This window comes from Physeter macrocephalus, chromosome 7 (assembly GCF_002837175.3).
Source record: "Physeter macrocephalus isolate SW-GA chromosome 7, ASM283717v5, whole genome shotgun sequence".
Lineage (NCBI taxonomy): Eukaryota > Metazoa > Chordata > Mammalia > Artiodactyla > Physeteridae > Physeter > Physeter macrocephalus.
Window position 1 is genome coordinate 47321337 of NC_041220.1, and position 26447 is coordinate 47347783.

Sequence of the window (26447 nt, forward strand, 5' to 3'; positions counted from 1 at the left end):
TGATGGCCATTCTGTCCAGTGTGAGATGTTATCTCATTGTAGTTTTGATTTGCATTTCTCTAATGATTAATGATGTTGAGCATTCTTTCATGTGTTTGTTGGCAATCTGTATATCTTCTTTGGAGAAATGTCTATTTAGGTCTTCTGCCCATTTTTGGATTGGGTTGTTTGTTTTTTTGATATTGAGCTGCATGAGCTGCTTGTAAATTTTGGCGATTAATCCTTTGTCCGTTGCTTCATGTGCAAATATTTTCTCCCAATCTAAGGGTTGTCTTTTTGTGTTGTTTATGGTTTCCTTTGCTGTGCAAAAGTTTTTAAGTTTTCATTAGGTCCTGGTGGGCATTTTAAATTTATTATTTTGCTTGATATCTCAGAGGTATTTGCCACTGTTGTTTTCTTAAGAATGTTTTTTTCCCTCTTGAACTCAGAATATCATTCTCTTCCTAAGTCTATTACCAATTCCCTCTTTTCCCTTCATTTAACCCTACCTCTTCACTCAGCACTAAAGTACTTTGTTTCCTAACTTCTCTCTCAGACCCTCTGTTATTCTATACATTTCCCTCTCAAGATCATATTTGTTCTCATGAATTCAATGGTCAAATAAAACTTGAGAATACTCATACTTGCATTTTGCCCGATCCTGATTCTTGAGCTACCAGATGAATATGTAATTGGTACTAGACATCTACAACCGGATATTCTCTTATAAATTAAAGGATCTCCATTAATCCACTCATCCAATATAAAAACTTGCCATAACTCCCTTTAAATAGATAAGGTATATCCATGTTAGAATTTGAGTCCAAGAAACGAGGGAGAGATCGGCAGTCCTGTCTCCAGATAGTCAAGAGGAAAAGAGTGGTGAGCCTAGGGCCAAATGAATATCTTAAGTCAAAGCTAGGAAAATAAAATAGAATAAGACAAAACACTTGTGGCAAAAATACCCAGAAAATTCCCGAATGATAGTTGATAATGGTAGGGAAATGTCCATGGTTTGTGGCTGATACCAACTGCCAAACGGTTCACAGGTAGATCATGTTGACCTAAAAGCAGACTTGGAACACTGACCCATGATTCCTCAGTTGCTAACATCTTCATATAAAACCAACCCAATTCCCAAATCCATTTACTCCTACCACCTAAACATATCTCAGACCAACTCTCTTCTCTCCATCCCACAGTTCAGGCCATCATCACTTGTCACATTCACTACTGCAATAACCAGCTAATCAGTCTCTCTTGGTCTCTGTCTCAAGTCTAATAAATCTTCCACTCTACTTTCAGAGTTATCTTTCTACAACACGAACCTGGTCAAGTCACTCCATTTCTGTAAGTCCTCTGCTGAAAAGTTAAAATCTCCATCTCTTAGCCTGCCAAATAAGAATATTCACAAACTTGCTCCTGCCCATTTTCCTAGGCTTAGCTCCAACTGCTTTTGTCAAATGTATTCCTTTTTTCTCATCATGACATTCTTTCACACCTCTGTATTCCCTGCTGCTTCTGACTGTTATGTCCTAAAATCCATGTTTTCATCCAGTGAAACGTAATTCTTCAAATTTTAACTGAAATATTGTGCCTGTGGCATGGTTATCTCTAATGTGTTGCAAATGGCATAAATTAACATTGCCATAATTAATTATCATATGCCTAAGATTCTATGATTTAACTGAGGTCTTTTACATTTGCATGCCCCATATTTAGATGTGTGCCTAACACCAAAAAATGATCAAAAAATGTTTGTAGTTGGACTGTTTGGATGGACGGATAAATGAATTAGTGAGTGACAGGTTACTGTGAAATTACCATGCCCCATATAAATTCTAAGCTGGTTTGAGTATATTTTACTGTGGGAAAAAATATTCTTAGTACTTTTGAAAGAAGATACACAACCACAGAGACAGAAAAGGATTGCCAGCCCGAAAGGGAAAGCTTTTCTTTCAGATACTAGATGACAATGATAGTAATGCTTTTTACAGTTGCTATTTAAAATTTTTTAAATGGTATTTAAATATTTAAAAATTACTTTCTCCCAGTAATTACAGCTTCAGAATTGATTTAATATAGACTCAGGGGATAAATTAGTATCTGGCAACAAATCATTAATTATGAAGGGAGTGAAACTCTGATCAATGATGACCCCCAACTCCCCCTTGTCCTCAATCATTATTGATGCCTTTCCCTACCAGTCTTATCAACACTCACTTCCCAAGGAAGTTTATGTGTGGTGTCTTCAGCCACAGAAGTTATCCTCTGGCACAATCTAGAAGTGACAGAGAAAGCTCTCATCCTACTCTACTGGTTCATTCTACGTCACTAGTCAGGTTTCAGTTTCTTGCCTGACATTCACCCAGCCCTGTATCCCAGCCTGCTCAGTGAGGGCCCGAGACCTCACCTAACTTTGACCAACTTTCTTTCACTTGTGCTGAATGGATGGATCACTCAAATTAAATCACTCTTGCCTTTTCCAATGCCTTTACTACTACTTGCCACCCAAAGCCTTCTTGGGCTCTGAATCATCTCACTGTTTTATTACGTTTGCTTAAATCAAGCTTGTGTTTGCATCTTATCTTTGGACGTTCTATATGTGAAGCTGGATACTCTTCTAAAGTGCCAGTTCTAGAATCTAGATTGTTTTTAAGTTCCCTGTTGAGCTTACATCAATTTAAGTGGTTCTTGATGAGCAGACAGTGGGCATATTGTCCCCTGTGGGACATTTGGCAATGTCCCAGACATTTTTTGGTGGTCACAACGGGGGATGCTGCTAGCATCTAGTGGGACCAGGGATGCTGTTAAACATCCTATAAGGCATAAGACAGCCCCCAGCTCACCCCCCAGAAAGAATTATCTGGCCCATAATGTCAGTCGTCTTGAGATTGATAAATCCTGCATCTAGCATTTTCCTCTTTCTTGTACACCATTGGTGATTAAAGTACCAATATGCCTCATGGCTGTACTGACCTCAGTTATAAAACCAGGACAGAAAGCATATAGTTTGCTAAATTTTGATACTGTAACCTAGTCACTCATACTCCTTTTTGCCCAGGTTTCCCATCTTGATGAAATAACAGCTGACCATTCCTCTTCTACAGAGGGCCCTGGAGGTTTAATAAATCCATTTTAATGAGGAGCTTTGCCATACTCAGGTGAAAAATGCTTCCACAAGTGTTATTCCCATCACAAGAAAGATTAAGGATTGCTTTGCAGATTAGCATATGAAGTTCATTCCTGCGATGCACTTCCATCCCACAGCTCCAAAAAGTACAAAATCTGCTCATAAAAAATAGAAGCGGACTGACAATTTCAGCATTTTCTTTTACCTCTCTCAGTAGAAGTGGAGTCACTGAAGAAGCAGCTGTCAGGTGGCTGTATCTCTAAATTAACCAGTGCATCAGCCATCACTGTTATTAAATTCTTTGGTTGGTTTATAGAATCCCCTAATGTATAAAGCAGGCAGTAGATGGAGATTACATTGATCTCACAAAAAGAGGGATTAAAAAGTCTTTAATGTACCCACCAAAAGTATCGGTCTGTCAAATGTGGCATATCTAAAGCTGTAAGGATTGGAAAGGAAAAGATTAACAACTTTGTCTCCTTAGAGTTCAGAAAAACCTTCTCCCATCTGATAGAATTTTAATGTTTTTCTGTCCCTGGGAAGCTCCCTGTATATTGTGGCCTAGATGGATTTAGTTTGCTTTCTCTTCCAAATGAACCTATGATTAAATGAGGCTTTAAGAAGCTAAACTTAATTTTTTAGTCATTTTTATTTTAACTAGAAAGACATTACTAATTTCCCTTTTGTACGTTACTTAATTTTTCAAATATATTCTAACATGATTGTAATCATGGTGAATATTAGTTTCATAGTCTTTTAACTACCTTAATTATCATTTTAGCAAGTTAAAGTATTCAATTCATTCATTTGTTTATTCATTCATTGTTTCTTTCAAGTAAATATTTATGGAGTGCATTCTCTAAGCCAGCATTACTTTGAATTACCATCTCCATAGATACCACTGTATCCAAACCACTAACTGCTCTCGCTTGGACTACTTTGAGAACCCTTTATTTTCACTTTGCAGAGAATGAATTTGACTGCATATTGGAAAATAGAGTGGCTTAGATAAAACTGAAGATGATTTTTCTCTCATGAAGCTAGAAGTTGTAATATAGTGGTTCAGGCCTTGTGCAACAGTCCTCAGTCCCTGACCCATTCTGTCCCTCAGACATCCTTGATTACAGATTCCACCCTGTAGATCTACTTACAGTTGCAATTTGGTCCTTACATCTCCATCGTTTATCTCCATGTTCTGGGGAGGAAGAAGCAGCAGGAGAAGGAAAAACATCTGCCAGCAGAGTTAGCTCCAAATGTAGAGCTTTTGCCCAAAGTCCCACCAAAAGACTTCAGCTAGTCTCCTTTGGCCATAGCAATTACATGACCATTCCAAGTTGTCAGGGACACTGAGAAATGGAATTTTTACCAGTGTGCATTGCAACCTGAAGAAATTTGGGGTTATGTTAGTAGAAAAAAGAAGAGGGAAGGGATATTGGGTAGGCGATTAGGAGTCTTTTCTATACCTTGTTTCTACTCTTGTTCTCCTGAAGTCCATCTCCCAGGAGCAGTCAGAGAGGTCTTTTTACAACATAAATGGAATCAAGTAACTTCCTCATTTAAAGCCATCCCAAATAGAATAAAATCTAAGTTCTTTTCCATGGCCTACATGTGGCGATATAGTTTCACATCATTTCCTCCTATTTTTCCCCTTGCTTTCTGCAATAACTGCACTATCTACTCTTCAAACAGCCCTAGTTCATTTCGGCCCCTGATCCTGTATACTTTCTATTCCCTCTGCCCAGCATTCTCTTCCACAGGAGTTTTTATGGCTTGATCCATATTATGATTCAGTAAGTATGCTTAGTGTAATCTTCACTGATTGCTCAGCAGAATGGTGAATTCTGAGTTTGTACTTCCTAGACTCAAATCTTGGCTCCTACCACAAGTTAGCTGTGTGACTTAGGCAGTTACTGATCTCTGCTTTATCTCAGTTTCCTCATCCGTAAAATGGGTTTATTTTTACACAGGGTGGTTGCTAGCCCTCAATGAGTTAATAAGTGTAAACTGCAAAGAACATTATCTGGCACATTGTAGTTGTTTGATAAATGTTGGCAATTATTTAAAATGGTACTTCCCCATCCTTCACAAGCCACTAGCTATACTTTCAGTTCACTCTGTTTTCTTCAAAACAGATTTCTTTCAAAACTACCTAACTTATTTATGACCACTAATTGACTAAGTGCTCCAGGAGAATATAAACTATATGAAAGGCACCACTGTATACCCAGACCCTAGAACAATTCCTAACATAGATTAGGTGCTCAAAAAGAAATGATTTACTGAATGAATTGTGAAACAATTAATATATTTATTTATTTTCCTGATATTACAAAGTAAGGTTATATCTGATGTATTTTAATAGATTATTAAAATATTGTCACTTTATTGTTGGCATTCTTTTTCCAGCTCGGATCTGGTTACAGAAGATTGAGAATGTGCTACAGGTTTGAAAGAAAAACCTAATTTTAAATAAACTTTATTTGGAACCTAAGAGAAAAATCACAAGATCTCACAGGTGTATTTCTCAAAGTTTAGAGCATGGTCAGCAAACTTTTTCTGCAGAGGGCCAGAATGTAAATATTTTAATGTTTTGAGGGTCTATTTCATAATATTAAACATATCCACATTAGTTGTGAATATAGAGGTATATTATAAAACATTATCGTAGTGAAAATACTGAAGAAAAGTTTAGACTGTGTTACTCATTTGAGGTTAAATGGATCCTCAGCTGATATTATAAATCACCAATGGAAATCAGATGAGAACTGCATCATCCACAGATGAATTAAAGATGTTAAAAAATTATTTTCTTAGGTACCAATGTTCCTAAATAAGTAAAGTAGCAAAACGTTGCATTGTTTTATTTGTACGATTGTGTTTATATATTTTTTTATGTTTTAAAATAACTTTCTCTGATGGAAAAAATACATAATTCTTGATTTTTTCCTTCCAAAAAAAAAAACAAACAAGAGGATTTTAGATAAAACCTTCAAGAAATAGTTTTTATATGTATCTTACATTGCTAATCATATGGAATTGCAAGATACATTTAGCAACTCATTGACCTTCACCAAGAAAATTAAGATCTTTACAAGTGGTACTGACTCAAATTCTGGTTGGAATAATCATTTGAATCTGTATGTTTCACATTTTTTTTACAAGAATAATGTAGTTACATATTTAGTTGGTAAAGGAATATTGTATATCATCATCATAAAACCTGGTAGTTAAGGAAAGGAGAAAAGTAAAAAAGGTTTTAAAAGCTTTGAAAAAAAGAAACAGAAAGAAAATTATTTTCTTGAGTTCTTTAAGTAGGAGTGGAATTAGTATAATGATGATTATATGCTTAAAATTATATATTTAAATAAGTTATTTTTATATTTGAATATTTAAAAGATTAGCCGATAATGTTTTACAAGTCATTTCACCTTTTTGGCCCTTAGTTTACTGTTTTTTAAAATTAAGGAGATGAAACAGATGGCCTTTGATATACTTTTTAACACTAAACATCTATGATTTTATGAAACATCCATGAACTTTTTTTCAACTCAAATTGTTTTATGCTCCTAAAGACATCTTCTGAAATCTATTAAGCAACATAATTAATGAATTGATTGAAAAAATATTTACTGAGTGTCTATGTGTCAGATACCATAATTTAACACAGATGCAAAGTTCAATCAGACAAGGGCTCAACACATAATCCCAGGGAGTATTTCAGAAAGCTTTGTTTTGCAAGTTACATTTTTAACATACCATGCCATCAGCAAACCACAAGGAATACTATCAAGCAGCAATTTGGGTAAAAGTAATTATTTTTATATAAGAAATCAAAATTAATGGCAGAGTTAACCAAATAATTCCTAACATTACTGAAATGTTATAATGGGAGGAAAGGTTAAATTTTGGAAGTTTATTGTAAAAATGCAGGTCCATGGATTGATTCAGAAATTTTTTTTACATTTTTCTTCAACTTAAGAAATAAAACTATCATTTGTTCTCAAGACAAAGACTTAAAACACACCTCAGCACTGTCTTGTTTTCAAAGGGTGAAAAGTGACATTATAACCACACAAAAGCTTTAAAAAATCATTCTGACTTCACGGACATTTAACATGTGCACCTGCTGTTCTGTTGAACTGGCAGGTGGCTAACAATTTTTTACCACTGCAAACCTTTTTCCTTAATGCCGGCTTGCGGTTTCATGTCATTTTCTGCCCTGAGGAGAAGAGTGTGCCTGCTGTTTAATCTGCCTAACTATCCTGCCTGATGAGTTTGCCATTTTGTGCATGCCTATATTATAGCGATAGTTTCATGAAACAGTCTAGATTTGCTTTGTTCCCCAAACTGTCTGTTCTTAAGGTCATAATGTGGTTCCACAGAGCAATTCAAAAGAGAGGTAGCAGCAATCTGACACATGAAGATTAACTGGTCCTTAGAGAGTGGGAAGTCGCACCCTCACATGGTCACCACTTTCCAAGGGCTAGCCCTTAGCTTTGCTAACCCAGAAACCTAATTTTACCATGTCATCAAGAACTGATCAGTCTTTGGGGACTCAAGTGAGGATGTGAGTAACCAAACCCAGAAGAGAACGATGATTCACTAAGAAAGAATGGAGCTCTGGGTTTCATAAACCTAGCTACACTGGTGTCTTCATCCAAATAACCCATTGTCAGAATCAAAACATCTAGAGGGCAGAACTTACTATTTAAATGTAGCCTGATGGGGGTTGAACCAGTGTTAAAGTTGGATATTTCTGAAAGAGGTTTCATCTGTTAGAAAACTGCGAGGAACTAATACCTTCTCTAGTAGTGGGATACCCTTCTCTTGGAAAAAAAAGAAATTCACATTTAAGATTCACTCTGTGTCAGCTATCATATTATGCATATACATAATTTCACTTATTTACACAACAGTATTTGCATCCAAAGTGGGTGATGGTGTTATTTTCACTTACTAGGAACAAATCTGAAGTCCAGAGAACACCTCATTGCTTTAGGGAGTGGAGTCAGGATGCATACTCAGGTCCCTTTGGCATCAAAGCCCAGCCTAGGAACTTCCTATTCCCTGCTATACTCTTAAACTCTCCACTTCAATACAATGCTTCTCCTTAATGTGGGATGCCAAGTAAAAACTGACCAAGAAATTTTGTTATTTTTCCTTTTCTAAACTCAATATAAACCTTACTCTCCTCTGGTTGACACTTTAATTCCCTTAGACACATGTATAAACTACAAGTTTCTTTATCTTCATTCTTATCCTGAGGCTTCTTTGTTCATCTTAATTGGACTTGAGTATTTCCAAACCTCTATAAACACTTTCAAAAAGTGAAATCATATTTTGGGGATATAACTAGCCCTTGGTGAATGCTTGTTGCTTCTAGAGCTCATTATTTTCATTCAAGTAAACTGGATTTTTAAAAGAAAGCTCAACTTGATGGTATAAAAATATAGAATGGTTTATTTTTCTTTAATCACTGCCTTCCAAAATGTTCTATTGAATTGCTGTTCCCCACTGGGAACCAGATTCTTTCACGACCATCTTAGGAAATTTCTATAGCCTTCTGGACATTGTTGACTATAGAGTTAGTCCAACTCAGTTTAAAATTTCACATGATGGTCTATTTAAAGCTTTCCTTGTCCCCATTGTTGGCTGTAATTATGGTTTCAGGAACATTCATTGGAAAGGAGTCATGTCTGCTTTTTTAGTCCTTCTTTTCTTTTCCTCTTCTAGGAATAGCTACTCTAATAATGAGGCTAAGGAGAAAGAATGGGAAATGGTGAACGTCAGTGAACTTAACTGGTACAGCTAAATTCTCTCTGTAGCGGCTATTGCTGCTCTTCTGACTAACAGGGACGGATGGCCTCTGTTTGTCAAGTGTGCCTCTCTCATGAGGCAAACCTGCCTCAGAGTAGCACCACCCCTCACAGGTCTTTCCACTCCACAGTTCCTGAATATGGGAGTTTAAGCTCATCTTCCTCCACCACTATCCTCCCAGCTTCCACCCCAAGGTGTTTGCCTTATGTAAAGGCATCTTCCTTGGCCATCAGCCCTCCTGGGTTGGTTCTCACAAGGGTGACTAAAAATCAGTTACCTTTCATACTATGCACCAGACACAAAGGAAATTCACACATCCATACCATGCCAGTGAGCATGCAGAATGCTTTACACACACACCAGCCTGCCCTGCTCCCTCTCTCCAATTATTTTCCTCTACTTAGAAAGGCAGAGGAACAGTTAGAAACCCACTGCCCAAGTGTATATTCAATCGAGGGAAAGAACACCAGTATCTCTCATTGTAGTACAGGTATGTGAGTGATTCCCTTAGAGTGTCCCCATTATTTGAATTGGTGGCAGAGTGCCCACCTTTCATCCTCACGGTGCAAAAGCTTCTCACCAGCCACAGTTTACTTCCCATGACGCCCATGATGGTGACAACACTCCCTTTATCCCTTGCCTCTCTATAATTCTTAGATATACTGAGCAGAAAGTAAAGTTTAGGTCGTCAATGGTAAAAGAAAGACTGATTCCAATGGCACTTAGTAAGGAAGGCCTGGCAGGAGAAATGTGGCACCAATTTTTGTTAGCTATCTTTAGAATGGAATGCATTTAGTGACTTTTTGTTCAGCTTTGGCCCTACTTGAATTGTTAAGTCCTAGGAAACAAAGTCCTATGTTTTTCTTACTACACATTTTTTAATACATTATTCAAAAAAACTACTGAATGGCTTCTACACAACAGCCATTGTAGTGCATGCTGATATAGAAGATGGATAAGATATAATTACCACCCTCACAGTTACAGTCAGGTGCATTAGTTCATGCTCTGTCTTTGGTCACAATACTCACAGCTGCCCACTAACTTTAACTTGAACCTTTTCTCACCGTAATGATAGTATTTATTGTGTGATGGGAGCACCTAAAGGGGTGAAAATGGTTCTCTGTGGGAGGTGGGAGGTCAGGGAAGGCTTCACAGATGAAAAATTGTTCCTACTGCCTCTTAAAGAACAAATAGGAATTAGCCAGTTAAAAAGATAAGAATGGGCATTCAAGAAAGAAGAAATAGCTTGTGCAAAAGCATGAAGACATAAAAGAAATAGGAAATTATAAGTAATCAAGCATAGCTTGAACAGAGAGTCCATAATGATAGTACAGGGATAAGCAAGGCTATCATATTTAATGACTTTTATTTTTTTACTGTCTCCGTACTAGTGATTCTTAAACTTTGTCATAAGAATTTCCCAGGGTTCTTGCTCAAATGCAAATGCAAATTTCCAAACCCCACCAGAGATTTCCCAGTGCCACTAGAAATTCTCAATCAGTATGTGTGAAGTAGGGCCCAGTATTCTGCACTTTTAAAGACATTCCAGGGTAATCTAAACATGTAGCTTATGTAATTCACTATCATAGATTCTGGAAAGTTTTTGAAAGGTTCTTAGCAAGGGGGTAACATGCTTAGATCTGCATTTTAGATACACACCTCTGGATACCCTGTGGCTGAATGACTGGAATAAGGCAAGACCAGAGACAGGAGACTAATTAGATGGCTATTACAGGGGTCCAAGCAAGACATGAGGGTGGCCCAAACTGTTAGATTATAGGATGGACCAATCAGGCAGATGCCTGAGATACCAACATCAAAAGTTGCTAAAATGATCACTGGACAGAATCGAAAATATGACACAAGTTAAATAGGAAATATTTATAACATAATTAACAAAATGGCAAAATGCATATTGATCATGCTCCTTCTGAATTAGAGAGGATCACTTGTCAATGACTCCTATCTCCGTACAGTGTGTGTTTTTTTGTTTTTTATTTTGGTTTTTTTTTTGGTTCAGATGTTCAAATTCGGGGGTACAACTATAAGTCAAACCATCAGCCAGCCCTGGAACCTTGAGTCAGAAATTGCAGTCAATTGAAATTGTAAAACCAGAGGGTGCAAAGCACAAATTTAAAGATTTATTTTCTTATCTAAATTAAGCCCTTTGATATGTCTTCCAATGAAATTGTGTATTTAAGGAAATTACCAAAGAATATGGAAGAGAAACCAAAACTTACAGTATTTTTTTATTTCCCTTGTTAGCAAGTTTTTGTTTCCCTTCTTTTCTCTAAGTTTTGGTTTCACCCTCTCAGGCCAGGCAGCTCTCTTTGTAGAGAGCCTTAGAGGATGAACATACTAGGGCAAAAACTAGCAACTAGTAAAATGGAAGGATTCCTCTTTGATTTGCCCATGAAGAACACTGCATAACGGGTTGTACACAGGGGTCAGGGGTCACATCTAATGACATGGAAGTTAAGGCTTTTAGGGGTGGTCTCAGGAATCCAGAGATGGAACAGGAATGGAGCCTCTCTAATTCCATAATGATCTAGTGACATTCCACTCCAGTTTCTCCATCATGCCAGATAATAGTGACGTAGGCCAGGAAGTAAAAGAGTCAGAAATGCCCACTCATGATGGAAATGTGGAGGTATAAGGACTTGGTCACTTGATTGAGAGCTCTCCTCCTTTTCCAGAACTCTTTGTGGACAAATTTAGAGAGTTGATGAGGCCTGGGGTGATAGCTCAGACTAAGAAGTCCAGAGGGTTGGTGGAATATTAAAAGAAAGAGATGACAGTAGGGTTTTAGGTAAGTGATAATGCCTTTGTCAGCTTAACACCTAAAATTGCCACATGGATGGCTTTAAACCACAGATAGTTGTTTATCTTCCAGTCCTGCAAGGGGAATTCTGCTTGCCTGTGCCTGGCTCTCTGAAGAGGGGTAAGAGTAGAGGCCCAAGGCTGGGAGGAAAGAGGACCTCATGGGGAAACGGGGCTGCATCTCCTGCTGAGGAGCCTACTCAACTCTATTAGACTTGCAAAACCTGCTAGTTACTTTCCTGGGATAAGAAGTCATGTCTGATCTCCTTGGACAGCTCTGCGAAAACGAACCTAGATGAAAAAACTTCATGACTATACAACAATTTACTGAAAGAGAATGTGCCTGAAATAATATTCTGAGATATTAATCTGTGCACACTTTGCTCCTACTTTTTTTCCATTTCTTTTATTAGTACTCAGTTTGTAGCAGTACTTGAGAACTTAATATACCCTATATGTCTCTTGTCACTATGACATGACCCTAGGATGGCAGGCACTCATGGAAGGCCCAAAGTTTTTCATCAGTATAGCACTAACCAAGGGTTCAAAAGCAAAAATTAAATGGATGACTTGAAAATTTAAAACATTATATCTCACATCTGAGACTCTGAACCAAGATTCATTCATCCTAGCAAGTTATAAATTGCTTATTTTGAAACTAAAAAAGATTTATAAATTTAGTAAATAGGAAATTAACTTTTCTTATCTACTCAAATAAATGTTAAACAAATATTTAAAGATTATTAATTCAAAGGCATGCCAAATCACTTGCTGCCCATGTGGCTACACACCCTGGCCTCAGGCATATGTCTGAACTTAGGAAAGCAAAGAAAGATTTAAAAGATTTAAAAGATTTAAAATCAACTTCTGCCCTTTGATCTTTGATTCAATCCTTCCTTTCAATGGTTATTGTGTCTTTCCCCTCCTTTAAGTCTTTTTTTTTTTTTTTTTTTTTTTTTTGTGGTATGCGGGTCTTCCTCTGTTGTGGCCTCTCCCGTTGCGGAGCACAGGCTCCGGACGCGCAGGCTCAGCGGCCATGGCCCACGGGCCCAGCCGCTCCGCGGCATGTGGGATCCTCCCAGGCCGGGGCGCGAACCCGGTTCCCCTGCATCGGCAGGCGGACGCGCAACCACTGCGCCACCAGGGAAGCCCCCTTTAAGTCTTATATTAAGATGAATTATGTATATGAAGCTCCTTAAAGACAGAAAATATGACATTGTCATGTACACAGTGCAGTTCACATAGTAGACACTAAAGAAGTATTTGCTGAATGATTGGATGAGATGAAATTTAAATGTGCTATATAAATATAAGATATTGTTTTGTTCCAAGCTAAAAATTGCAAACATACCACATCTAAGAAGTAATCTGCCTCCTTTGATTGAACAATGAAACAACACACAGGGGCTTAGACATGTAATTTCAGATTTCTATTGTATCTGTGACCTTGGGTATAACTTTGGGCAACTGGCTTAAGCACAGTATCCATCTATTTCCATATCCTTCAATTCCTCTAGTCATAGAGTCACAGCAACAAAGATAATTCTTTCTGACCTCATATAATGGCAGTAAGAAATAAACAGTCAAAGCTATGGTTAAGTACTTTATGACTGAAACATAATGTGCCTTCCTAAATGTTTGTGGAGACAACCAAACTGACCTTTCAGCAGACAATTAATAATTCAGATTCCACCATCATTCTAGAGCAGTCCAGATACTAACAATATTCCTTGACATTGATATAAGCACAGCAGATATGCTTTGCATAAATGAAATAATTTCTATAGTATTTATCATATTTGAATTATGAAAAAGCTCTACAGAAACAACCAAAAATATAGCATTAACATAATAAAACTGTAATCTATTCTCAATAGCTTAACTGGAATGTGAACGGTGGTAGAAAATATTAGGCAGGATAGCAAGCCAAACACTAAAAAAAATAAGCTTTCAGTTTCTGGCTAGATTTCTGGTAGCTACTGTACTTGGCTAACCACGATGAGGTTTAAAGATCTAGTTGAAATATGACAATTTAGATAAACATCTAACATGGTTCCTAAATCCAAAGCCTCATTTTCAGGCAGAGGCCCATCCAGAAATCACATGGGACAATACTTCTGGGAGAAAGTTTAATTTAGAAGGATAGTTAAGACTGCTTTATTCAGGATCCTTATTCTATTACTCCTTTTTGCCTCCACCCCAAACACTCAGTATAAGAAATAAGAGAGAAAAGTAGAAACTCCTTTTATGCTTTTCATAAAATGAAAAATATTGTGATTCTCTAAAAAACCAGGAGGAAATTCTTCCAGAGCTTAATGATGATGACATTAGCCTTTCTCTGCTGAGAGGATGATCAAAAGTGGAATGAGAGACAACATAACCTTACATTAGTCAGGTTATAAAAAGGATTCCATCAAAAGATGAAATCTCTAAAGTGTAAAATGAAATGCTATAACTTGCAGAAGACTCTATGTCATTTTTTCCAGCAAAGGCATTAAAATGTCACAATATCATAGAAAAGGAGAGTTTATCATTTCTAAAATGTAATAATGTTATATGGTTATATGTATATGTCATATATAAAGTTATATATATATGTATATATATTCATGTAAGTACATTAAACCACTGTTTTCTTTATCAAACTAAAAGCACTGAGAATGCCTGGAAGTCACAGTTAACTATAATTTGTGAATCTGAATCCACATGAGACAAATTCACCACATTTGTGAGCCACTTGACACTGTTTTCTGATTCTTTGGAGGGCTGAGGTGAACTTTCTTCTCCTTAAATTTCAAGTAAATCCAATCAGATCAGCCCAGCACTTTTACTTACTGAAACCAGAAGTTAAGATTCTTACCAATTCTAGTAATTCACAAAAGCAGTAGTGAGGGTTTCCTGTAGAATGTTTCAATTGATCATGAAGTGTTAAAGGAGAGGATATACAGAATTCCTACCACACAACAAAAACAGCAGAATAGAAGAATCCTAATATTGCTTGAGACTATTTGCTCTCTCTGAGGCCCATGTCGTTTAGACACAGCCAAAATAAATCTAGCTTAAAGAGCATGCCCCAAACACTATGAGTAAAGCATTGCGATATAAAAAGGAAACAAATGACATAAATATGCCCACAGGAAACTCAAAACTCTAAAACTAAAAGTTTAAAACCTAAAAGTTTGCAGATTTGCTTCATATTCAAAAATCAAAAATCTCCTTAGGAAAATGTCACACTGAAATGCCACAAAATGAACATACATCTCTAAATTAGTCCAGCACAGGCTGAGAAGGAATGAGCTAGTAAGAATTATTTCTTTACCATTTGACTAGTATTTTGGGACATTGTTAAAATACACAAAATATGCTACATTCTTCCAAACAAGGACCACATCAGGCCATAACTCAGCAAGATACTGTTACCAAAAGCCCACGGGAACTGAGACCAATATGGAGAACTCAAAATCTATGACTTTCAACTCATGCTTTCTTTGAAAAGGATGGCAGGTAGAGGTAGATTCAACAGTACTATTGAAATTCTGAGTACATATATAGGTGATTAAGTTATATGGATCTGTGATAAAACTACACTCTATTTGTAATAAAGCCAAAGCAAAGCAGCGATACAAACCAATTCCCCTAGGATTTAACAGGAATGAGCCTTCTATGTACAGGAAATAAGGAGGTAATTCAGGTAAACTTTGAAAGTTTAGGAGAACAATGATATGTGAACAAAAGAATTAAAAAGAAAAATATTCCAAAAGATAGAAACATGTGAAAGGGTAAGTCCTAGAAATGAGGAAGATACTGAATTCAGTGAGGTTCTTATTTATATTAAACCACATATCTTGAAAGGCCTTGAATTCCATGCTAAAGAGTTTAGATTTATTCTGCAAGTAGTAGAAAACTGGAAGATTTTTGAGATGAGGAAAGGTCATTATGAACCAACCTGTGATTCAGAAAGAAAATATTAGTGGTAGAATGGGGAGTGAAATTGATGGCAAGAAATTTAAAGTAAGAAGTAAAGTGCAGGCCAAAGGAAGAGAAGTAAGAAGAGAAAAGATGAGATAAGATACAAAAGACATTTTTGAGGTAAAATCATGATGTAGTGACTAATCACATAAAGGGGAAAGGGAGAAGGATAAGATATTGTATCCTAGGCAACTGGAAGACTGGTGTCACCACTAATAAAAATAATGACAATAAAAAAGAGTAAATTATTCCATCAGGGATGAGAATGAGAGTGGGTAGAGAAAATTCATTTCATTTCAAATGTACTGTGTTTAAGGAACCCAGGTATATGCAAGTAAAGGTATTCATTAGGCTCTTGACAATTGAGATTGTCAACAAGGAGAATGCTTACAACTGAAGATGATTTGAGAGCTATCTGAATGTGATGATATTTTAAGCAGTAAATATGAATGGCAGAGAAAGATGTAGCCAGGGTATATGAGTGGAGAATGGTTTATACAGCCTACTTACCTCATAAAATGATCAACTTATCACATGAATCAACATTTGAAATCTAAGGATGATGTGAGCAAAAGGAAGAGATTACTGATGCTAGAAGGAAGGTGGCTAACCATGTTATTTTCAAATGCCTTCCTAAATAATGCAAAGTATTTTCTGTATAATAAAAGCTTTGAGAAAGCAAAGTATGTGGGTCCCAAGGAAATGCCTTTAGAAAACAAAGGAGGGGGTGGAAAGCCAACCTGAAGCCATTTTCAAAATGGGATGCAAATGGCCTTACAAATACGTATCTCTCGACAATTTATCTCATAAACATTTTATTTTTAGAAACACTGCCATCTAAGAATTTAAACAGCTCAACAGACCATTAAAGGAATTGTTTTAAAGTAGAATATATAGCATGTTTGGATTACAAGTACAGCAGTAGCTAGAGTGTTTGCGGAATTTTTGTTATAAAATCAGACACAATCAAATAAACTGGATAATAATAGACACATGAAAAGTAGCCTAACTTAAACAGAAGTTTCCTTCTGGTTAATCATCTTGACTTCTATGGTATTATTCAAAATCTTTATAATGAATCATAAAATACAAAGTATCTAATAAAGTCATTTTTAAACTCAATATCTCCTCTTATCTTCCTGCATTATCTTTCTTAACATCCTTCCCGTTGGATATCTGCTATTATCTCTTAAAAAACTGAAATTTCAAATCCGTAACAAAAGAGATTAATCTTATACATAAATGTATATCAGGTCTTCGGTCCTTTTCCTCTAAAATAATTTTATATTTTGTAATAAGTATAGAAGAAAAGATGCTAAATTATATGTACTTGACAAACCCTAGCCTCTGACCCTTTCTACTTCTCTTGCCTGCCACCCTCCCTAGACTTTTAGCAGGCTGCAAAAGAGGACTTTGTCTTTGGCTTCTTGGCCTCTCCTGATGCCTCACCATGTAAAGGCTTGCTTTGTTCCTGAGCTCTTTTATAGGATTGGGGAAATCAGGAAAGAGAGACCTCTAGGAGAGGTGGGGATGATATTCAAACACTTGTTCAGAAGGCAAAAAACATGGTTTGTTTTGGCTTCCATTCCAATTAGATGGTATATGTGCTGTAAAGGTAGTTAAATACACTGGATATCAACTCCAAAAGAAACTAGAACAATGTTTCTCAAACTGTGCTGAAGGACTAGCTTTCTCCCCCAATTCATCACACATCAATATAATTTTTAAATACAATAAAAATAAAGTAATATAAAAATGAAATTAAAAAAGACAAAATTCAAGCCCATGTTTTGTTACTAGACTCATCATACAGAACAACTCATCAATATGCTATAAAGGATTCTAAATGTTTCCTTTCAGTTTCTGTACTTTTCTCATTTCTGTTGGCAGCATACATTTATTTCTAGGATCAGTATGAATCTGAACACTGTTCTGAGAAGAGCACTGCATGGGAAGATATCATACTGAAGAAGGAAGAAAAGAAAACCATAGGCCCAGGTAGGTGACAGGAGGAGTGAAAGAGCCAAGAGTACTTTGGCCTCAATTTGGGGAAGTATTTTTGGTGAGGAAGGAAAAATAGGGCTTGGAGAGAAGCTTCAAGGGCATCTACTATGGAAAACAATTTTAAGAATTATTGTTTTGGTTAAAAATTAGAGTTGGCATTCTTTGAGAAATAGTGAGCAAAGAATGGATTTCTTTTTAATAATTTTGGTTGTTTATTTCTTTACTGAATTTAATATGAGAAGAGACAAATATGCAAATGCAGTATGGTTTAACAGAGGAACTACTCAGCTCTATCAAATTAAAAAAGAATATGAGAAAAGACAGCCTCTTCAATAGTGGTGCTCAGAAAACTGGACAGCTACATATAAAAGAATGAAATTAGAGCACTTCTAAACACTATACACAAAAATAAACTCAAAATGGATTAAAGACCTAAAGGTAAGGCCAGACACTATAAAAGTCTTAGAGGAAAACATAGGCAGAACATTCTATGACATAAATCACAGCAAGATCCTTTTTGACCCACCTCCTAGAAAAATGGAAATAAAAACAAAAGTAAACAAATGGGACCTAATGAAACTTAAAAGCTTTTGCACAGCAAAGGAAACCAAAAACAAGATGAAAACGTAACCCTCAGAATGAGAGAAAATATTTGCAAACAAATCAGCAGATAAAGGATTAATCTCCAAAATATACAAGCAGCTCATGCAGCTCAATATCAAAAAAACAAACAACCCAATCCAAAAATGGGCAGAAGACCTAAACAGACATTTCCCCAAAGAAAACATACAGATTGCCAAAAAACTTGAAAAGATACTCAACATCATTAATCATTAGAGAAATGCAAATCAAAAACACAATGAGGTATCACCTCACACCAGTCAGAATGGCCATCATCAAAAAATCTACAAACAATAAATGCTGGAGAGGGTGTGGAGAAAAGGGAACCCTCTTCTGCTGTTGGTGGGAATGTAAATCGATACCGTCACTATGGAGAACAGTATGGAGGTTCCTTAAAAAACTAAAAATAGAACTAACATATGACCCAGCAATCCCACTCCTGGGCATATACCCTGAGAAAACCATAATTCAAAAAGAGTCATGTACCACAATGTTCATTGCAGCACTATTTACAATAGCCAGGACATGGAAGCAACCTAAGTGTCCATCAACAGATGAATGGATAAAAAAGATGTGGCACATATATACAATGGAATATTACTCGGCTATTAAAAGAAACGAAATTGAGTTACATGTAGTGAGGTGGATGGACCTAGAGTCTGTCATACAGAGTGAAGTAAGTCAGAAAGAGGAAAACAAACACTGTTTGCTAACACATATATATGGAATCTAAAAAAAAAAATGGTTCTGATGAACCCAGGGACAGCAATAAAGACACAGACGTAGATAATGGACTTGAGGATATGGGAAGGGGGAAGGGTAAGCTGGGACAAAGTGAAAGAGTAGCACTAACATATATACACTACCAAATGTAAAATAGATAGCTATTGGGAAGCAGCTGCATAGCACAGGGAGATCAGCTCGGTGCTTTGTGACCACCTAGAGGGGTGGGAGGGAGACGCCAGAGGGAGGAGATATGAAGATATATGTATACATATACCTAATTCACTTTGTTATACAGCAGAAACTAACACAATATTGTAAAGTAATCATACTCCAATAAAGATGTTAAAAAAAAAAAAGAATATTTCTCCTGAATTTGGGATAAGGGAGGGTTTTCCAGAAGGAGAAAACTATACTCTGACACTTGAAAGATAAATAAGAGTCATTGAAGAGAAAATGGTGAGGAGAAAAGGGTTCTATGCTAAATAAATGAATAAATGAATTAATTATGAATAAATAAATGAATGAATGGATGAATGCCTGGTTACCAACTAGAAAGTAAGAAAGAACACTTCCTGGTCAAGGGATTTTAATGTGCTAAAAGATAACAATGAAAGTAAATGATAACATTATTTTTAAAAGCAACCAATTAACCACATACTGTGTTTGCTTTCTTCAGTCTCACATTTTCTGAGATATAGGCTGAGTACATTAAACACTGAATACACATACATACATACATAAGTACATGCAAAGTCTGCTTCATATAAGGCATTATGCTCTATGCTAGAGATAATGAAACTATAAAGATTTATACCTCAAAGCATTACTTCAGTATTTCACAATTAGTAATGCAGATACCAAAAATAAGGTGACTAGAAAGAATTAGAAAAAGCAAATTAAATCTTCAAGGACAGCTGAGGTCCATAGTTAAGCTTAATTTTTATTATTGTTGGGGAGTTAGTGACGGTTTGTTTTATTCTAATTAGCTTTTATTCTCACAGTATTTACTCTTGCTGAAATCCTGATGGACAAATAAATATTCCCATAAACACTATATGAGATTGGATTCCAAGAAAGTGAGAAAACCAAGCTTTGAAGCCACTTAATTCAGTGAATCTAAAAACACAACAAATAATTTAGTCCACCACAGAAATTTAAAGAGTAGTCACATGAATTTTATGTGGCTTTAGAGGACAAAACACACCCCTGACCCACCTCATTCTCTGCCCCTACAGTCTTTTGCTTTTTCCATCTAAAACTACTTGTTCACCACATCACTCTCTCCCCAAAATCCCAGCTCAAGGTAAATCTTGTACTACAGGGGAAATATAAAAATCCACAGCTGAGCATTTTAAACAGTGAAATACAATTAAAACGAACTAGCTACTCAATTTTTTTTTTTTACACAACGATATTAAGAGTAGCAATTAACACATAGTGATCCTTTATTTATATCAACTTCAGTCTTTATAAGAATTTTATTTGGTATGTAGTCTACCCATTTTCCACCAAAGAAACAGAAGCTCAGAGATGACAGACAGCTATCCAATATCAAATGGTTAGTTAATGTTCAAGCTAGAATTTAAACCCAGTTCTCTCTCATCTCAAATCCCATGCTCCTTCTAAAACTTTATTGATCTTCTGAAATGTGAAAACAGAAGCAAGCTAATCATAATTTTTCCTTTGGGAATTTTCAGTTTTACCTCATCTTTACTTTTGACAATTATCCATACAGGAACTTGTTCTAGTTTCTAGTGTCTTAAAAGGGATTTATTTTTAAATTTTTTATGGTTGTTTTCTTCTTTATCCAGTGCACCTTTCTCTGTAATTTTATTAACACTATATTAACTAAAATTTTTAAAGTAAACAAGGAAGGCAATACCTCTAGCTATCCATTAAAAATGGTTCGTTCTTTTTTGAGCCCACAGCTAGGCAACATAAAGCAGCCTCCCTTGCAGTAAGTTCTGTGCATGGAATATCATGGAAATGGTATGTGCCACTTCAAGATCTGGTCCATAAATTCTTCCCTCACAGGCTCCTCCATGGTCTCTCTATTTTCTGTGACTGGGATGTTCAAAGTCAAGTACTGAGGATAGCAGAGAGGAGAGCTACTCTGCAGACCTTATTATCTGCTCAAAACTGTTACGCAAGAAATACACTAATAGGGTTAGTAATCATTTGGTCCTGTCCAAAATGTACATAAGACATTTGGTTCATGCCAAAAGGTCCTAAAAATGTGGTCCTATCCAAAACATACATGAGCATATTTGGTCCATGCCAAATGGTTTTGGATACGATGAAATATCAAGGAAGTTTTGGCATAAACCAAATGTCTTATGGATGTTTTGGATAGGATCAAATGTCCTGCAAGGACTTATAGGGTTAAGCCACAGAAATGTTGAGATATATATGTTACTAGAGCTTCACCTGTATTACCCTAACTAATTCACCAGCAATATATGATGATTAAGGCCACCTCTGTGAGAGTCAGCTTCCAATTTGGAGAATAGGGAACATAATCACACCTACCTCACAGAATGGTTATGAGAACTAAATGAGGTAACAATAAAATTAACTGATTATGTCTCAATAAATGGCACTCATTGTAAGGACTTTCTTCATATTTTAGTTGTCCTTATATAACTATAGATTTTTCTAGTATTTGTGTAAAATTTTCACAGATTTTATATCTTTCCTTTTATATCATGCAGTCAGTTATAACTTACTGTCATTAACATGCCTGTCCGTAGAATATTCCCTATAACAAATCAGCTGGATTTTATCTACTTAAAGCTGAAAACTCAAAAAATCAACTTTGGGGCTTCCCTGGTGGCGCAGTGGTTGAGAATCCGCCTGCCGATGCAGGGGACACGGGTTCGTTGTCCGTAGAATATTCCCTATAACAAATCAGCTGGATTTTATCTACTTAAAGCTGAAAACTCAAAAAATCAACTTTGGGGCTTCCCTGGTGGCGCAGTGGTTGAGAATCCGCCTGCCGATGCAGGAGACACGGGTTCGTGCCCTGGACCAGGAAGATCCCACATGCCGCGGAGCGGCTGGGCCCATGATCCATGGCTGCTGGGCCTGTGCGTCCAGAGCCTGTGCTCCGCAATGGGAGAGGCCACAACAGTGAGAGGCCCGCGTACCACAAAAAATAAATAAATAAATAAAAATCAAATTTGTTGGAATTGCTTGCAAAATTATACTATCGTATTGGCTGTGGATTAAGATCTAAGGTTTTTTTCACATGAGAGAAACACATGAGCTTCTAAAGTTGAACCTTGTGATATTTCTTTTATCTACTTGGAAATCTGTCTCTTAAAATGTGATCTTTGTAACTACTCTCTTGGTGGCAAATAACAGAAATACAACTCAATTTTATTTTTGACTCAAATTTGACTAGGCCAAGGACAATTTATTGACTCACACTGTAGAGAATACCAGAAATACGTCTAGCCTCAATAAAAACTGGATCAAAGAATACTGCCAGGTTTCCTCTTTGTCCTCCCTCCCTCCCTTCCTTCATCTTTTCCTCCCTTCCTCCCTTCCTTCATTTTCTTCTTTCCTCTCTCTCTCTCACCATCATTTTTTCTTCATTTTTCAGCTCTGATTTCTTGTTTTGTTTTCACTTTCAAATAGGCTTTCTCCACATTTGTAAAAGTAGTCACCAGCAGCTTAGCTAACAGCAGGTTAAAAAAGAGTGCTCGTCTAACTTCTGAACAATCATCAGAAGGACACTGGAACGCACTAAAAAAGATGCCCCACATCCAACGACGGGATAAGATGCAATGAGATGGCAGGAGGGGCACAACCACAATAAAATCAAATCCCATGGCCACTGGGTAAGTGACTCACAAACTGGAGAACAATTATACCACAGAGGCCCATCCACTGGAGTGAAGGATCTGAGTCCCACACCAAGCTGCCCAACATGGGGGTCTGACAACAGGAGGAGGAATGCCCAGAGAATCAGACTTTGAAGGCTGGCAGGATTTGATTGCGGCACTTCGACAGGACTGGGATAAGTAGAGACTCCACTCTTGGAGGGCACACACAAAGTAGTGTGTGCATCAGGACCCAGGGGAAGGAGCGGTGACCCCATAGGAGACTGCACCAGACGTACCTGCTAGTGTTGGAGGGTCTCCTGCAGAGGCAGGGGGGAACTATGGCTCACCGCAAGGACAAGAACACTGGCAGAAGTTCTGGGAAGTACTCCTTGGTGTGAGCCCTCCCAGAGTATGCCATTGGCCCCACCAAAGAGCCAGGTAGGCTTCAGTGCTGGGTCGAGTCAGGCCAAACAACCAAAAGGGAGGGAACCTAGCCCCACCCATCAGCAGACTAGAGGATTAAAGTTTTACTGAGCTCTGCCCACCAGAGCAACAACCAATACCTAGCACTACACACTGCCAGTCCCTCCCTTGCGCAAGCCTTTTAGATAGCCTCATACACCAGAGGGAAGACAGCAGAAGCAAGAAGAACTACAATTCTGCAGCCTCTGAAACAAAATCCACATTCACAGAAAGACAGACAAAATGAAAAGGCAGAGGAGTATGTCCCAGATGAAGGAACAAGATAAAATCCCAAAATAACAACTAAATAAATTGGAGATAAGCAACCTTCCAGAAAAAGATTTCAGAATAATGATAGTGAAGATGATCCAGGACCTCAGAAAAAGAATGGAGGCAAAGATAAAGAAGATGCAAGAAATGTTTAACAAAGACCTAGAAGAACGAAAGAACAAACACATAGAAGAATTAAAGAACAAACAAACAGAGACGAAAAATACGATAACTGAAATGAAAAATACACTACAAGGACGCAAAAGCAGAATAACTGAGGCAGAAGAACGGATAAGTGACCTGGAAGACAGAATGGTGGAATTCACTGCAATGGAACAGAATAAAGAAAAAAGAACGAAAAGAAATGACGACAGTCTAAGAGACCTCTAGGACAGCATTATACTCAACAAAATTCGCATTATAGGGGTCCTAGAAGGAGAAGAGAGAGGGCAAAGACCCGAGAAAATATTTGAAGAGATTATAGTTGAAAATTTCCCTAACGTGGAAAAGGAAATAGCCACCCAAGTCCTGGAAGTGCAGAGAGCTCCAGGTAGGATAAACCCAAGGAGAAATACACCGAGACACATAGTAATCCAACTGACAAAATTAAAGACAAAGAAAAATTATTAAGAGTAACAAGATAAAAATGACAAATAACATACAAGGGAACTCCCATAAGGTTAACTGCTGATTTCTCAGCAGAAACTCTACAAGCCAGAAAGGAGTGGCACGATATATTTAAACGGAAGAACCTACAACCAAGATTACTCTACCCAGCAAGGATCTCATTCAGATTTGATGGAGAAATCAAAGGCTTTACAGACAAGCAAAAACTAAGAGAATCCGGCACTACCAAACCAGCTTTACAACAAATGCTAAAGGAACTTCTCTGAGTGGGAAACACAAAAGAAGAAAAGGACCTACAGAAACAAACCCCCCAAAATTAAGAAAATGGTAATGGGAACATACATATTGATAATTACCTTAAACGTGAATGGAATAAATGCTCCAACCAAAAGACACAGGCTTGCTGAATGGATACAAAAACACGTTCCATATGTATGCTGTCTACAAGAGAACCACTTCAGACTTGGGGACACATACAGACTGAAAGTGAGGGGATGGAAAAAGATATTGCATGCAAATGGAAATCAAAAGAAACCTGGAGTAGCAATACTCATATCAGATAAAATAGATTTTAAAATAAAGAAGGTTACAAGGACGGACATTACATAATGATCAAGGGATCAAACCAACAAGAAGATTTAACAATTATAAATATATATGCACCCAACATAGGAGACCCTCAATACATAAGGCAAATGTTAACAGCTATAAAAGAGGAAATCAACAGTAACACAATAACAGTAGGGGACTTTAACACATCACTTACACCAATGGACAGATCATCCAGACAGAAAATTATGAAGGAAACACAAGCTTTAAATGACACAATAGACCAGATAGATTTAATTGATATTTATAGGACATCCACCCCAAAATAGCAGATTACACTTTCTTCTCAATTGCACATGGAACATTCTCCAGGATAGATCACATGTTGGGTCACAAATCAAGCCTCAGTAAATTTAACAAAATTGAAATAATTTCAAGCATCTTTTCTGACCACAAGCTATGAGATTAGAAATCAATTACAGGGGAAAAAAGTACAAAACACAAACACATGGAGGCTAAACAATACTTTACTAAATAACCAAGCAATCACTGAAGAAAACAAAGAGGAAATCAAAAAATACCTGAAGACAAATGGCAATGAAAACACGATGATCCAAAACCTATGGGATGCAGCAAAAGCAGTTCTAAAAGGGAAGTTTAAAGTAATACAGTCCTACCTCAAGAAACAAGAAAAATCTCAAATAAACAATAAAGAGGGAGAGGACTCAAATCAATACAATCAGAAATGAAAAAGGAGAAGTTACAACGGACACCACAGAAATACAAAGCATCATAAGAGACGACTACAAGCAACACCATGCCAATAAAATGGACAACCTGGAAGAAATGGACAAATTCTTAAAAAGGTATAACCTTCCAAGACTGAACCAGGAAGAAATGGAAAATATGAACAGACCAATAACAAGTAATGAAATTGAAACTGTGACCAACAAACAGAAGTCTAGGACCAGATGGCCTCACAGATGAATTCTATCAAACATTTAGAGACGAGCTAACACCCAAGCTTCTCAAACTCTTCCAAAAAATTGCAGAGGAAGGAACACTCCCAACCCCATTCTATGAGGCCACCATCACCCTGATACCAAAACCAGACAGAGATACTACAAAAAAAGAAAATTACAGACCAATATCACTGATGAATATAGATGCAAAAATCCTCAACAAAACAGTAGCAAACAGAATCCAACAACATATTAAAAGGATCATACACCATGATCAAGTGGGATTTATCCCAGGGATGCAAGGATTCTTCAATATACCCAAATCAATCAATGTGATACACCATATTAACAAACTGAAGAATAAAAACTATATGATCATCTCAGTAGATGCAGAAAAAGCTTTTGACAAAATTCAACCCCATTTATGATAAAAACTCCCCAGAAAGTGGGCATAGAGGGAACCTACCTCAACATAATAAAGGTCATATACGACAAACCCAAGCAAACATCATTCTCAATGGTGAAAAACTGAAAGCATTTCCTCTAAGATCAGGAACAAGACAAGGATGTCCACTCTCACCACTATTATTCAACATAGGGTTGGAAGTCCTAGCCACAGCAATCAGAGAAGAAAAAGAAATAAAAGGAATCCAAATCGGAAAAGAAGAAGTAAAACTT